Source organism: Stegostoma tigrinum, chromosome 42 (genome assembly GCF_030684315.1).
Source record: "Stegostoma tigrinum isolate sSteTig4 chromosome 42, sSteTig4.hap1, whole genome shotgun sequence".
Lineage (NCBI taxonomy): Eukaryota > Metazoa > Chordata > Chondrichthyes > Orectolobiformes > Stegostomatidae > Stegostoma > Stegostoma tigrinum.
Genome location: NC_081395.1, coordinates 15,924,825 through 15,937,757, shown reverse-complemented (window position 1 = coordinate 15,937,757; position 12,933 = coordinate 15,924,825).

Sequence of the window (12,933 nt, the reverse complement as noted above, 5' to 3'; positions counted from 1 at the left end):
TAGGTTATTGAGGTGACCTTATTAAGGTTTATAAAATCATGAGTGGCATCAGGTGAATGACAAGAGTCTTTTCCCTAGGGAGTTCAAAACTAGGGGGCACATTTTTAAGGCAAGAGGAGAAAGATTTGAAAAGGACATGAGGAATAGTTTTTTTACACAAAGTGGTTCATGTGTGGAAATAACTGCCAGGGAAAGTGGTGAATACAGATACAATTACAGCATTTATAAGACATTTCGATAATTTCATGAATAGGAAAGGTTTGGAGGAATTTGGGCCAAGTGCAGGTAGGTGGGACTAGTTTAGTTTGGGAATATGGTTGGAGTGGAGTAGTTGGACTGAAGCATCTGTTTCTGTGCTGTATGACTATGACTCTAAAGAGAGACTAGATTGGATGGAGTTGCTTTCCTTAAAGCAGAGAAGACAGGAGGAGTACTGAGGTGTACAAAACTGATGGACTAGATAGAAATAAACTTCTGTCATTTGCAGGGGGGGTCAGTAACCAGGATTTAAGGAAAAGGGCAGGGGATTTAAGGTGGATTTCAGGAAGATATTTTCACCTGGAGTGTGGTTGGTATCTGGAACTCACTGTTTGATGGGGTGGTAGGTTCAGGTACCATCACAACACTTAAGTATTTAAACAAATGTACAAGCATACAATGTCACAAGTCAAGTGCTGGGGCTAGCGTAGAGAGATGCATGATGACTGGCACGATGACATAATGGGTTGAGTTTCCTCTTTCTGTGTTAAAATGTTATAATGATATGGTTGAAATGTTCGGAGGTCTTTTGGTGCATGTAGAGTGACTTATAGGATTTTTTGAAACAGATCTACAAGAGGTACTTGCAGTGACAGTGATTCCTTGGGGGTGGACGAACCATAAAAAGAGCAAGTATAATATAAGGGAGGAACAAATGGTAATTGATAGGAATTTGCTCCTATCAACTATCCCAATACCTCTTATCAATTACTCCAGTTTCTCCTAGACTTTCTCCACTGCCTTTTTATAAATTAGCCTCATAACCACCTACAAATTATTTCCAAGAACTCCGACTGACATTGCCATTCCATTCATGATGTGGATGATGCTGGCTAGTCCAGTGTTTATTGCTCATCCCCTCTAGTTATTCATAATAAGGCCAATATGCTCCACAACAGTCACTAATCTCATTTCATCTGGTGATCTCCCCACAGTTGCCGCCAAGCTCATAATTCCCCAACCCCACAGCTCACTTCTACCTTCTCCCCAAACTCAATGTCAAGTTCAGAATTTCCAGTCTGTGGGCTCCAGCTGCCTCCTCTAGGCCATAGATGTGCAATCCCTATACATGTCCATTCCCCATCAGGATGGTCTCCAGGCTATCCACTTCTTCCTGGAAAAGAACCCCTGGGTTCAGAGGGTTGAGCTATAGCGAGAGGTTGAATAGGCTGGGGCTATTTTCCCTGGAGCATCAGAGGCTGAGGGAGAACATCATAGCAGTTTATAAAATCTTGAGGAGCACAGCCAAAGTAATTTTGTCAGGGTTTGGGAGTACAAAACAAGAGGGCATAGGTTTAAGATGACAGGGGAAAGATTTAAAAGAGACCTGAACAGCTAGTTTTTCACATGGTGGGTGGTGAGCGTATGGAATAAGGTGCCGGACGTAGAGAGGTGGGCACAATTAGATGGGGACACGAATAGGAAGGGTTTAGAGGGATGTAGGTTGTTATTTGACTCTAAATGCACCTGGTGAATTTCAAATTTAATGTGACCTCTCTCTGCACACCTTCCCTGCAGCTGTAACACTGTATTCCTCACTCTGTTCTATTACCCTTATGCACTTTGTATGGTATGACCTACCTGTGCTGTAAACAAAAAAAAAACCTTTCGCCGTACCGACGTATATATGACAAAAAAACAAATCAAATCAAATACCAGTAAATAAGACTACATCAGTTTAGGAAGTCTAGTCGGTATGGATGAGTCAAACCGAAATATCTGTTTCCGTGCTGTATAATCCTGTACCACTTTGGATGTTAACAAGCATTTCCAGGGGTGGAGAAGGTCCCCTACCTCCACAATAGGAGCATAGTGCGCAGGTGCCGTGCTGAGCAGTGCATGTGCAGAGCGAGGGCGAAAGAGAACTGTTTGAGTGTTCCGCAAAAGGTGAGAGTAAGGTGATGTCGTAGAAGTCGTGGGGTCTGTTAGAGGGGAGAGGTTTCGGAAACATTTTGCGTCAGGCCCGAAATCCCGAATTTGAATTTCCGGTGTAGAGGATTGCACAGAGCAAGACGCAATTCCCAGCATTAGGCCCAAGTTAACGTTGTTACCATCTTTATTAGGGGCAACGTGCGGTGGGCCGCATTCGCAGCTGCCATCTTTGTAGGGGGTAATTGTTTTCAATGACTGAAATTCCAAACAGTAGTTTCAGGATGACCACAACTTGACCCTGAAGCTGCGTTAGTCTTTCAGTCCCAATGACTTATTAGAGCGGTGGCAGAGAAGACTAGAAGACAAGGGAATCTTGCACTTAAATTTTCTGAACATATTACCCTTAAAGACGTCCTGTCCCAATGATCCGAGCCTCCGTTCAATCATATGAAGACCCACGTCTCTTGAGTAGATATCATCCTCGAATCGAGGGACAGCGATGTTGAAAAGAGGCAATGCGTAACAGTCGATGTACGACAATTCTGGATTAGGATACAGGAGGACAGAATGTTGCCGATTTCTATCCTGGGCTGACAAAGATGAATTACAAGGCGTTAAAAGAAGTGGACTTTCACATCGCAAACTCAAACCGACCGAAATGAAGTTATATCCGGTCCCAGCAGTTATGGATTTTACAACCTTATTTTGCAGATTATTAGAAGAAGATTTTCAAACAGGAATCTCAGCCGTCTATTTTTCACTATTCGCTTTCAACTTAAAGCTTTCAGTGCTATGCCGTGTTATCTGAGATGTTCCATGTCTCTGAGGTTGATGTAACTCCTTTACTGCGGATCTGAATCACGTCTAGCCATTGCTTTGTTGCATCTCTGCTCTCTCCGATCACCTCTCTGTCATTGTCTAATGCCCTCTATTGCTGATAATAAGCTTGTTTTAGCTCTATTTACTATTTTACTGTTACTTGAGGTTTCCAATGCCCCCCCCCCCTTTTCCAAAGATGTGCTGCGAGGTTACCAGCTTCATCTTCAAAACATACGTTTTTCTCAGGAATTGTTTGTCCTGCAGTATCGTCTATTTTTCTTCTACGTCTGAGCTTGAATGAATCAGCAAATTCTTCAACATGGTTATTCCCCGCTCACACCAAAATGCTAAGATAATAAAATGTGAGGCTGGATGAACACAGCAGGCCAAGCAGCATCTCAGGAGCACAAAAGCTGACGTTTCGGGCCTAGACCCTAGGCCCGAAACGTCAGCTTTTGTGCTCCTGAGATGCTGCTTGGCCTGCTGTGTTCATCCAGCCTCACATTTTATTATCTTGGAATTCTCCAGCATCTGCAGTTCCCATTATCCAAAATGCTAACTTCCTTTCTGTCTACACTAAAACTGCCTAACTTGCTCAGTATTTATATCAGATTCTCTTTTTATTTCAGGTATCCAGGAGCTGCATTTTTGCACTAATATGCTTTTATCATTCTGGGCATTGTTTACAGAAGTCTTGGCCTCCTTTGTTATCCCTTTTTCATTATGATCACTTGGTGATACTATGACTCAATACAGAAGGAGACTGTTTAGCCCATTGTGCCCATTTTGGCTGCCTGCAAGAGTGAATCAACTTGTTTCACTTCCAAATTTCCTTCCTTTTATTAACAAATCCTGTATACATAGTGAATCCTAGTGGCCTGCAGAGAAGCTGATGTTTGACCTTCTTGAATCACTGCAATATGTGTGCTGTGTTATGCCCCAAGGTACAGAGTCCACTGTCTTTGGTACCACCACTCCACTGATCACATTTATCCAGTACCCAATATCACCAAGCAGATTTGTTTTCTAAGTTGCTTTATTGTAAAACAATATTTATTCAACAATGTTACAATGTTCACACACCGTTTCAAATATGAAAATATAAACAACTACCTTTCTAAATAACCCAGTATCTACCAGATAAATTGAAACAAAGAAGCTTTCTCTGCAGTTAGGTTAAATTTGGACAATGAAATATTCAAGATTGCTTTGTATCAGTGTTCTGGCCTTTTTAGATAGGTATTACTGAGCACAGACTGTTGTCACTGGGACATTTGTAAATGCAGTTCAATCAGGAAGCATTGAGAATACCTCTTTTAGCCAGAGTCTCAAAAAGGGTTTTCTTAGAAAGACTGAGGATGAACTGAGAGCTTCTCTCTGAGCAGGCTGTATCCCAATAGATCTCCACACAATTCAAACAAAAGTTAACTCCCAAAAGCCATAAACCCAGACATGTGATTTCCAGTAAACAAATCCAAACAATTAATTTGAGACTTGTGACTTCTAAGACATATTGAGGAAAAAATGTTCTGTATTAGTGACTCCATTTTAAAAAAATGGTCCAGGTATTTTAGCTCTTTTCATGTTTTTTTTCACTCTCAACAATCCTCAAAAAATATTACGAATGAAGTGTCCTCAAAATGTGCAGGTGCTCCCATGATGCTGTTTAAATAAAGAGTTCCACAAGTTTTATGAAGTAATATTGATACCATGAGGGGATATTTGGTTAGGTGGCCAAAAATTCTAGTCAAGAGATAGCTGTTAAATAGTATCTTAAAGGAGAAAAGCGAGACAAGAGAGAATTAGTCTCAACAGCTGAATTAGTGGTCTTGACAGCTGAAGGCAGAACCACTGCAGGTGGAACAATTAAACTCAGGATAGCTTTGGAGACCAGAATTGGAGGAAAGCAAATGAATCTAAGTTTATTATGAAGGATTTGCTAAATGGGAGCTCATCTTGGGGTGAAATGTAACATTGTACTTGAGAACAGATTGGTTCAGACTTATTTACCAAGGAGAGAGATGCAGTCAGTGGCAACGGAGTGGAATTGATAGCCGGGATTGAAGGTAATAGCTTTAGTCCTCCCAGAATTTAAATGAAAGACAATTCTGCTCATCCATTACTGAATATTAGATAAATATTTTACATATGACATGCATCTCCTGGCCCAAATGGGAGCTCATCTTGGGGTGAAATGTAACATTGTACTTGAGAACAGATTGGTTCAGACTTATTTACCAAGGAGAGAGATGCAGTCAGTGGCAACGGAGTGGAATTGATAGCCGGGATTGAAGGTAATAGCTTTAGTCCTCCCAGAATTTAAATGAAAGACAATTCTGCTCATCCATTACTGAATATTAGATAAATATTTTACATATGACATGCATCTCCTGGCCCCTTGACCGTATACCCAGATGACCTTTTAACCACACTATATTAGTTGATGATGATTCTGTCATCTTGAATATTGTCACTGTCCCATTTAAACTCACTGAAATGGGTGGGAGGGTGAACTGTGATGAGGATACAGAGATCCTTCAGCATGATCTGGACAGGTTGGGTGAGTGGGCAAATCAATAGCAAATGCAGTACAATTTGGATAAATGTGAGGTTATTCACTTCAGAAGCAAAAATGAAGGCAGATTACTACCTGATTGGCTGGAAATTGAGAGAGGGGAGTGTGCACTGGGACCTGGGATCCTTGTGCACCAGTCACCAAAGGTAGAAATGCAGGTGCAGAGGCGGTAAGGACAGCAAATGATATGTTGGCCCTTCACTGTGAGAGGTTTCGTGCACAGAAGCAGGATGTGTTGTTGCAGTTGTACAGGGCCTTTGAGAGACCACACTAGAATATTGTGTGCATTTTGGACTCCTTTTCTGACAATGGCTGCTCTTGCTTTTGATGGTTTACTACGCTGATCCCAGGGATGGTAAGTCTGACATATGAAGAGAGATTGACTAGTTTGGGATTGTTTTTGCTGGAGTTCGGGTGAATAAGAGGATATCTCATAGAGACTTATAAAATTCTAACAGAACTGGACAGGGTTGATGCAGGGAGGATGTTCTTAATGGTGGGTGTGTCCAGAACCAGGGGTCACAGTATGAGGATTTGGGGTGGACAATTAGGAAAGAGATGAGGAGACGTTTCTTTACCCAAAGAAATGTGAGCCTGTGGAATTCATTGCCACAGGAAGTAATTGATGCCAAAACATTCAATGTATTCAAGAAGCGACTAGATATAGCACTTGGGACAAATGCAATCAAAGGTTATGGGAAGTATGCAGGATTAGGCGATTGAGTTGAATGACCAGCCATGATGGTGAAGAATGGTGGAGCAATCGCGAAGGGCCGAATGGCCTCCTGCTATTACCTTCAATGCGTGTTCCTATGTAAATCATATGCCCTTAAAAGACGCTTGAGCCCACCATCATTACTGCTAACGGTCAAACCGCCCTTACTTCTCCAAAGTGTTGTAACTTGGTAATAACCCAACCTTCCCCACCAAAGATCCATTGTTGGCCCTTCCTATTTCTTATCTGTACATAGCTGCTGGACATTATCAAAAACATTGCAGGAACAGCAACTCATATTCCACTTGGGAACCCTGCAGCCCAATGGTATCAATGTGGACTTCACAAGCTTCATAATCTCCCCTTCCCCATTGCATCCCAAAACCAGCCCAGCTTGTCCCCACCTCCCTAACCTCTCACTTATCCCCTCCTCCCACCCCAAGCCTCACCTCCATTTCTCACCTACTAACCTCATCCTGCCTCCTTGACCTGTCCGTCCTCCCTGGACTGACCTATCCCCTCCCCACCTATTCTCTCCTCTCCACCTATCTTCTCCTCTATCCATCTTCAGTCCGCCTCCCCCTCTCTCCCTATTTATTTCAGAAGCCTCTCCCCATACCTGTCTCTGATGAAGTGTCTAGGCCCGAAACATCAGCTTTGGTGCTCCTGAGATGCTGCTTGGCCTGCTGTGTTCATTCAGCTTCACACTTTGTTATCTTGGATTCTCCAGCATCTGCATTATCTCTGATCAAAAAGCACTGTGTTAGTTTTCACACACACTGACAACTGACATCTGTTTCTCCACTGTTGCTAGATATTATTTTGCTTATCCAGCATCCACTGCTCAAGCAGAAATTCCTACTAATTAAAAGTTGGAAAGATCAAATTCATTATCTTTGGTTACCATCACAAACAGTGTTCCCTAAATACTGGGGCAATTCCTGACATAGGGTCATTCGGCACAGTAAAACCCCCCCCAGCTTAATAATATCATTTTTATAACAGGGAGACCAGAACTGGACACCGTACTCCAGAAGAGGCCTCACTAATGTTCTGTACTACATCAGCATAACATCTCAGCTCTTATACTCAAAGGAGTGAGCAATGAAGGCAAGAATGATAAATGCCTAACCACCCTATCTATATATGATGCAAACTTTAAAGAATTGTGTACCTGAATCTCTCGGTCTTTCTGTTCTACAACACTACCCTCGGCCCTATCTTAAATTGTATGTCTTGTCTTTGTCTTATCAATTTGCAATATCTCACATCTATCCAAATTAAACTCTAAGAGCCACAGTTCAGCTCAATGACCCAATTGATCTAGTTCTCTTTGTAATCTCAGACAACCTTCTTCACTGTCTACAATACCACCAATCTTGGTGTCATTCCCAAAATTACTATCTATGCTTTCTATATTCTAATTTAAATGATTTACATAAATGAAAAACAAAAGTGGACCCAGCACTGATCCCTTTGGAACACTGCTGGTCAGAGGCTTCCAACCTGAAAACAGCCCTTCACCATTACTCTCTGTCTCCTGCTGTTAAGCCAATTTTGTATCCAATTGGCAAGGTCTCCTTGAATCCCATCTAAACTAATTTTACTGATTATTCTACCATGTCAAACTTTGTCAAAGACTTTATTAAAGTCCAAGTAAACCATGTCTACCGCTCAGCTCTCATCAATTTTCCAAAAACTCAGATCAAGTTTGTGAGACATGATTTCCCTTGCACAATCATACTGACATTCCCTAAGTAATCCTTGACTCTCCAAATGCATGTAAATCCTATCTTTCAGAATCACTTCTAACAACTTACCCACCACTGAAGTCAGATTCATAGATTCCCTACAGTGTGGAAGCAGGCCATTGGGGCCCATCAAGTCCACACCATAACTCAAAGGGCATCCCACCTAGACCCAACTTCTATGTCCGAGACTAGAATTGAACCCAGATCTCAGGCACTGTGAGATAGCAGTGCTAACCATTGAGGCACCATGCTGCCTCAAGTCTATAATTCCAAGGTGTCTCGATTTGATTTAACTTGATTTGATTTGATTTATTGTTGTCATGTTCCTGAGTACGGTGAAAAGTTTTGCGAGCAGTACAGGAAGACCATAACAGACAAGGACATACAGATCATAGGGTGTTTAGACAGTGTGAGGCATACAGGTTACAGCTGCAAACGAGGTGCACATTAGATTTGAAATTAGAGAAGCCCATTCAGCAGTTTAATAACAGCAGGGAAGAGACTGCTTCTGAACCTTGTGCCTTGTAGAAGAGGTTGGAGAGTACTATCAGGGCAGGAAGGGTCTCTGATAATATTAGCAGCCTTTCTGTGGCAATGAGAAATGTAGATGGAGTCTGTGGATGGGAGGTTGGCTTCCTTGAAGGTCTGGGCTGTGTACACAACATTCTATATTTTCTTCTTGTCCAGGGCAGAGTAGTTGCCAGACCACACCATTATGCACCTGGATAGAATTTTTATTATGGTGCATCTGTAAAAGTTGGTGACGGTCCTTATTGACATGCCAAATTTCCTAAGCCTTCTGAGGAAGAACAGATATTGTTGTGCCTTCTTGGCTGTCGCCACTATGTGGTAGGTCCAGGACAGATTGTTGGTTATCATCACTCCTAGGAACTGGGCACTCTTGACCGTCTCTATCTCAACTCCATTGATGTAGATAGGGGTGTGTCCCCTCCTCCTTTCTTCCTGAAGTCAATGATCAGTTCTTTTGTTTTACTGATATTGTGAGAGAGATTGTTATCATTGCATGTTAGGGGTCAAGATGGAGCAGAATTTGTAAGGTGTGTCCAGGAGGGTTTTCTAGAGCAGTATGTATGTAGTCCAACTCGGGAAGGGGCCTTACTGGACCTGGTGCTGGGGAATGAACACGGCCAGGTGGTTGAAATTACAGTAGGGGACTACTTTGGAAATAACGACCACAATTCCATAAGTTTTACAATACTCATGGACAAGGATGGGAGTGGTCCTAAAGGAAGAGTTCTAAACTGGGGGAAGGCCAACTGTACCAAGATTCGGCAGGATCTGGGAAATGTAGATTGGGAGAAACTGTTTGAAGGTAAACCCACATTTGATTTGTGGGAGGTTTTTAAAGAGAGATTGATTAGTGTGCAGGAGAGACATGTTCCTGTGAAAATGAGGAATAGGAAAGGCAAGATTAGGGAACCATGGATGACAGGTGAAATTGTGAGACTAGCCAAGAGGAAAAAGGAAGCATACATGAGGTCTAGGCAACCGAAGACAGACGAAGATTTGGAAGAATATGGGGAATGTAGAGCAAATCTGAAATGAGGGATTAAGAGGGCTAAGAGAAGACATGAGATATTGCTGGCAAACAGGGTTAAGGAAAATCCCAAAGACTTTTATTCATATATAAAGAGCAAGAGGGTAACTAGAGAAAGGATTGGCCCACTTAAGGACAAAGAAGGAAAGTTATGCGCTGAGTCAGAGAAAATGGGTGACATTCTTAACGAGTACTTTGCATCGATATTCACCAAGGAGAGGGACATGCCAGATGTTGAGAGTAGGGATAGATGTTTGCTTACTCTAGGTCAAGTTGACATAAGGAAGGAGGAAGTGTTGGGTATCCTAAAAGACATTAAGGTGGACAAGTCCCCTGGTCCAGATGGGATCTATCCCAGGTTACGGAGGGAAGCGAGAGAGGAAATAGCTGGGGCACTAATAGATATCTTTGCAGCATCCTCAGACACGGGTGAGGTCCCGGAGGACTGGAGACTTGTTCATGTTGTCCCCTTGTTTAAAAAGGGTAGCAAGGATAATCCAGGTAATTATCGACCGGCAAGCCTGATGTCAGTGGTTGGGAAGCTACTGAAGAAGACACTGAGGGATAGGATCTATTCCCATTTGGAAGAAAATGGGCTTATCAGTGATAGGCAGCATGGTTTTGTGCAGGGAAGGCCATGTCTTATCAACTTAATAGAATTCTTTGAGGACGTGACAAAGTTGATTGATGAGGGAAAGGCTGTAGATGTCATATACATGGACTTCAGTAAGGCATTTGATAAGGTTCCCCACGGCAGGCTGTGGAGAAAGTGAAGTCACATGGGGTCCAGGGTGTGCTAGCTAGATGGATAAAAAACTGGCTAGGCAACAGGAGACAGAGAGTAGTGGTATAAAGGAGTTTCTCAAATTGGAGACCTGTGACTATTGGTGTTCCACAGGGATCTGTGCTGGGACCACTGTTATTTGTGATTTCCATAAAAGATTTGGTGGAAGTTGTAGGTGGTCTGATCAGCAAGTTTGCAGATGACACTAAGATTGATGGAGTAGCTGATAGTGAAGGTGACTGTCAAGAGATTACAGCAGAATATAGATAGACTGGAGAGTTGGGCAGATAAATGGCAGATGGAGTTCAATCCGGGCAAATGCGAGGTGATGCATTTTGGAAGATCAAATACAAGGGCGAACTATACAGTAAATGGAAAAGTCCTAGGGAAAATTGATGAACAGACAGATCTGGGTGTTCAGGTCCATTGTTCCCTGAAGGTGGCAACGCAGGTCAATAGGGTGGTCAAGAAGGCATGTGGCATACTTTCCTTCATTGGACGGGGTATTGAGTGCAAGAGTTGGCAGGTCATGTTACAGTTGTATAAGACTTTGGTTCGGCCACATTTAGAGTACTGTATACAGTTCTGGTCCCCACATTACCAAAAGGATGTGGATGCTTTGGAGAGGGTGCAGAGGAGGTTCACAGGATGTTGCCTGGTATGGAGGGTGCTAGGTAATGAAGAGAGGTTGAGTAGATTAGGATTATTTTCATTAGAAGGATGGAGATTGAGGGGCGGACCTGATCTGAGGTCTACAAAATCATGAGGGGTATAGACAGGGTGGATAGCAAGAAGCTTTTTCCCAGAGTGGGGGACTCAATTACTAGGAGTCATGAGTTCAAAGTGAGAGGAGGAAAGTTTAAGGGAGATATGCATGGAAAGTTCTTTACGCAGAGGGTGGTGGGTGCCTGGAATGCGTTGCCAGTGGAGATGGTAGATGCAGACACGTTAGCGTCTTTTAAGATATATCTGGACAGGTACATGGATGGGTGGGGAGCAAATGGACACAGACCATTAGAAAGTAGAAGACAGGTTAGTCAGAGGATCTCGATTGGTGCAGGCTTGGAGGGCCGAAGGGCCTGTTCCTGTGCTGTAATTTTCTTTGTTCTTTGTTCATTATAACACCAAATACTCTATCTCCTTCCTGTATTCTGACTCAACATTGTTTGATATCTGGCCTACAATGGTGATGTCGGCAGTGAACTTGCAGGTGGTGTTCATACAAAATTTGGCTGCACAGTCATTAGTGCGCAGGGAGTACAGTAGGGGGTTGAGACGCATCCTTGCAGGGTGCTGGTGTTGAGGATTATCATGGAGGATGCATTGTTGTCGATGTTAACTGATTGCTGTCTGTGTGTCAGGAAGCTGAGGTTCCAATTGCAGAGTGCAGAGCCTAGGTCTTGGAGTTTTGTGATTGGTTCGGTTGGGATTATGGTGTTGAAGGTGGAGCTGGAAGTAGGAACCTGACACAGGTATCCTTATTGTCATGATGTTCCAGGGATGAGTATAGGTCTAGGGAAATAGTGTCCACTGTGGACCTGTTTCACCTGTAGGCAAATTGCAAGGGATTGAGGCAGGCTGGGAGGCTACAGTTGTAGTTGCAGAGTTGCCACGACCAACCTTTCAAAGAACTTCATGGTTATGGAGGTCTACGGGGTGGTAGTTGTTGAGGCATGTTGCACGTGTATTCAGTGGTACTGGGATGATGATCGTCTTCTTTTTCCTTGGGTTTACTCTCAAGAAGGCCAATTTGATATTTGCAGTGGTGACTGAGGGAATAGGTGCATCCGGGGCTGTTGGGGCAGGTGACATCGCACTACTGGCATTCTGATCAAACCGAGCATAAAAAGCATTGAGCGCATCAAGGAGTGATGTGACTTTGTCCAAAATTTTGTTCTGTTTCATTTTGTCGTGTAGGTTTTGCCATAGGTGGCAAGTGTCCATGTGGTTAGTTTGGGCCTCTAACTTGGTCCGGTACTACTCTTAGCATCTCCTTACATTTTTTGTTTTGCACTCTCCAGTCATTTGTCACCTACCCCTATTATGCATGACATAACTATTTCCGAAAGGGGCCCCACAATTTCTTCACCTAACTTCCCACAAAATCCTGGGATACACTGGATGAGGTTCTGGAGATTTATCCACATTTATACTCTCTGAGACTTCCAGCACTTTCTCTTCTGTAATGTGAACTGTTTTCAAAACAGTTATAATAACAGCCCTTGATACTCTGAACAACATACTATCTATCTAGCCAACTGAGTTAATTGGGTCACTGTGCTTCTTAAGGCACCTCCTAAAACCTGCTTCTTCAGCTAAAATATAAATCTAAAATATACAACCATAATGTACATTCTAATATATATCTAGGCTTCAAATATTTTCAAACTAATGAACATTGGGCCTGGAGGAAACCTTAATAAACTGCCTAAAAATGCAAAGCACTACTCCTGGTATTATACAGTATGGGTCAATTTAAAAAGCTAAAATACTTTTTTTTTCAATAAATGCAAATTTTTTTTTAAACCATTAGTAGACCAAGATTATTCTTAGTGTAAGAAGAACAAATGATGTAGAATGGACAATTGATTTAATTGCCAT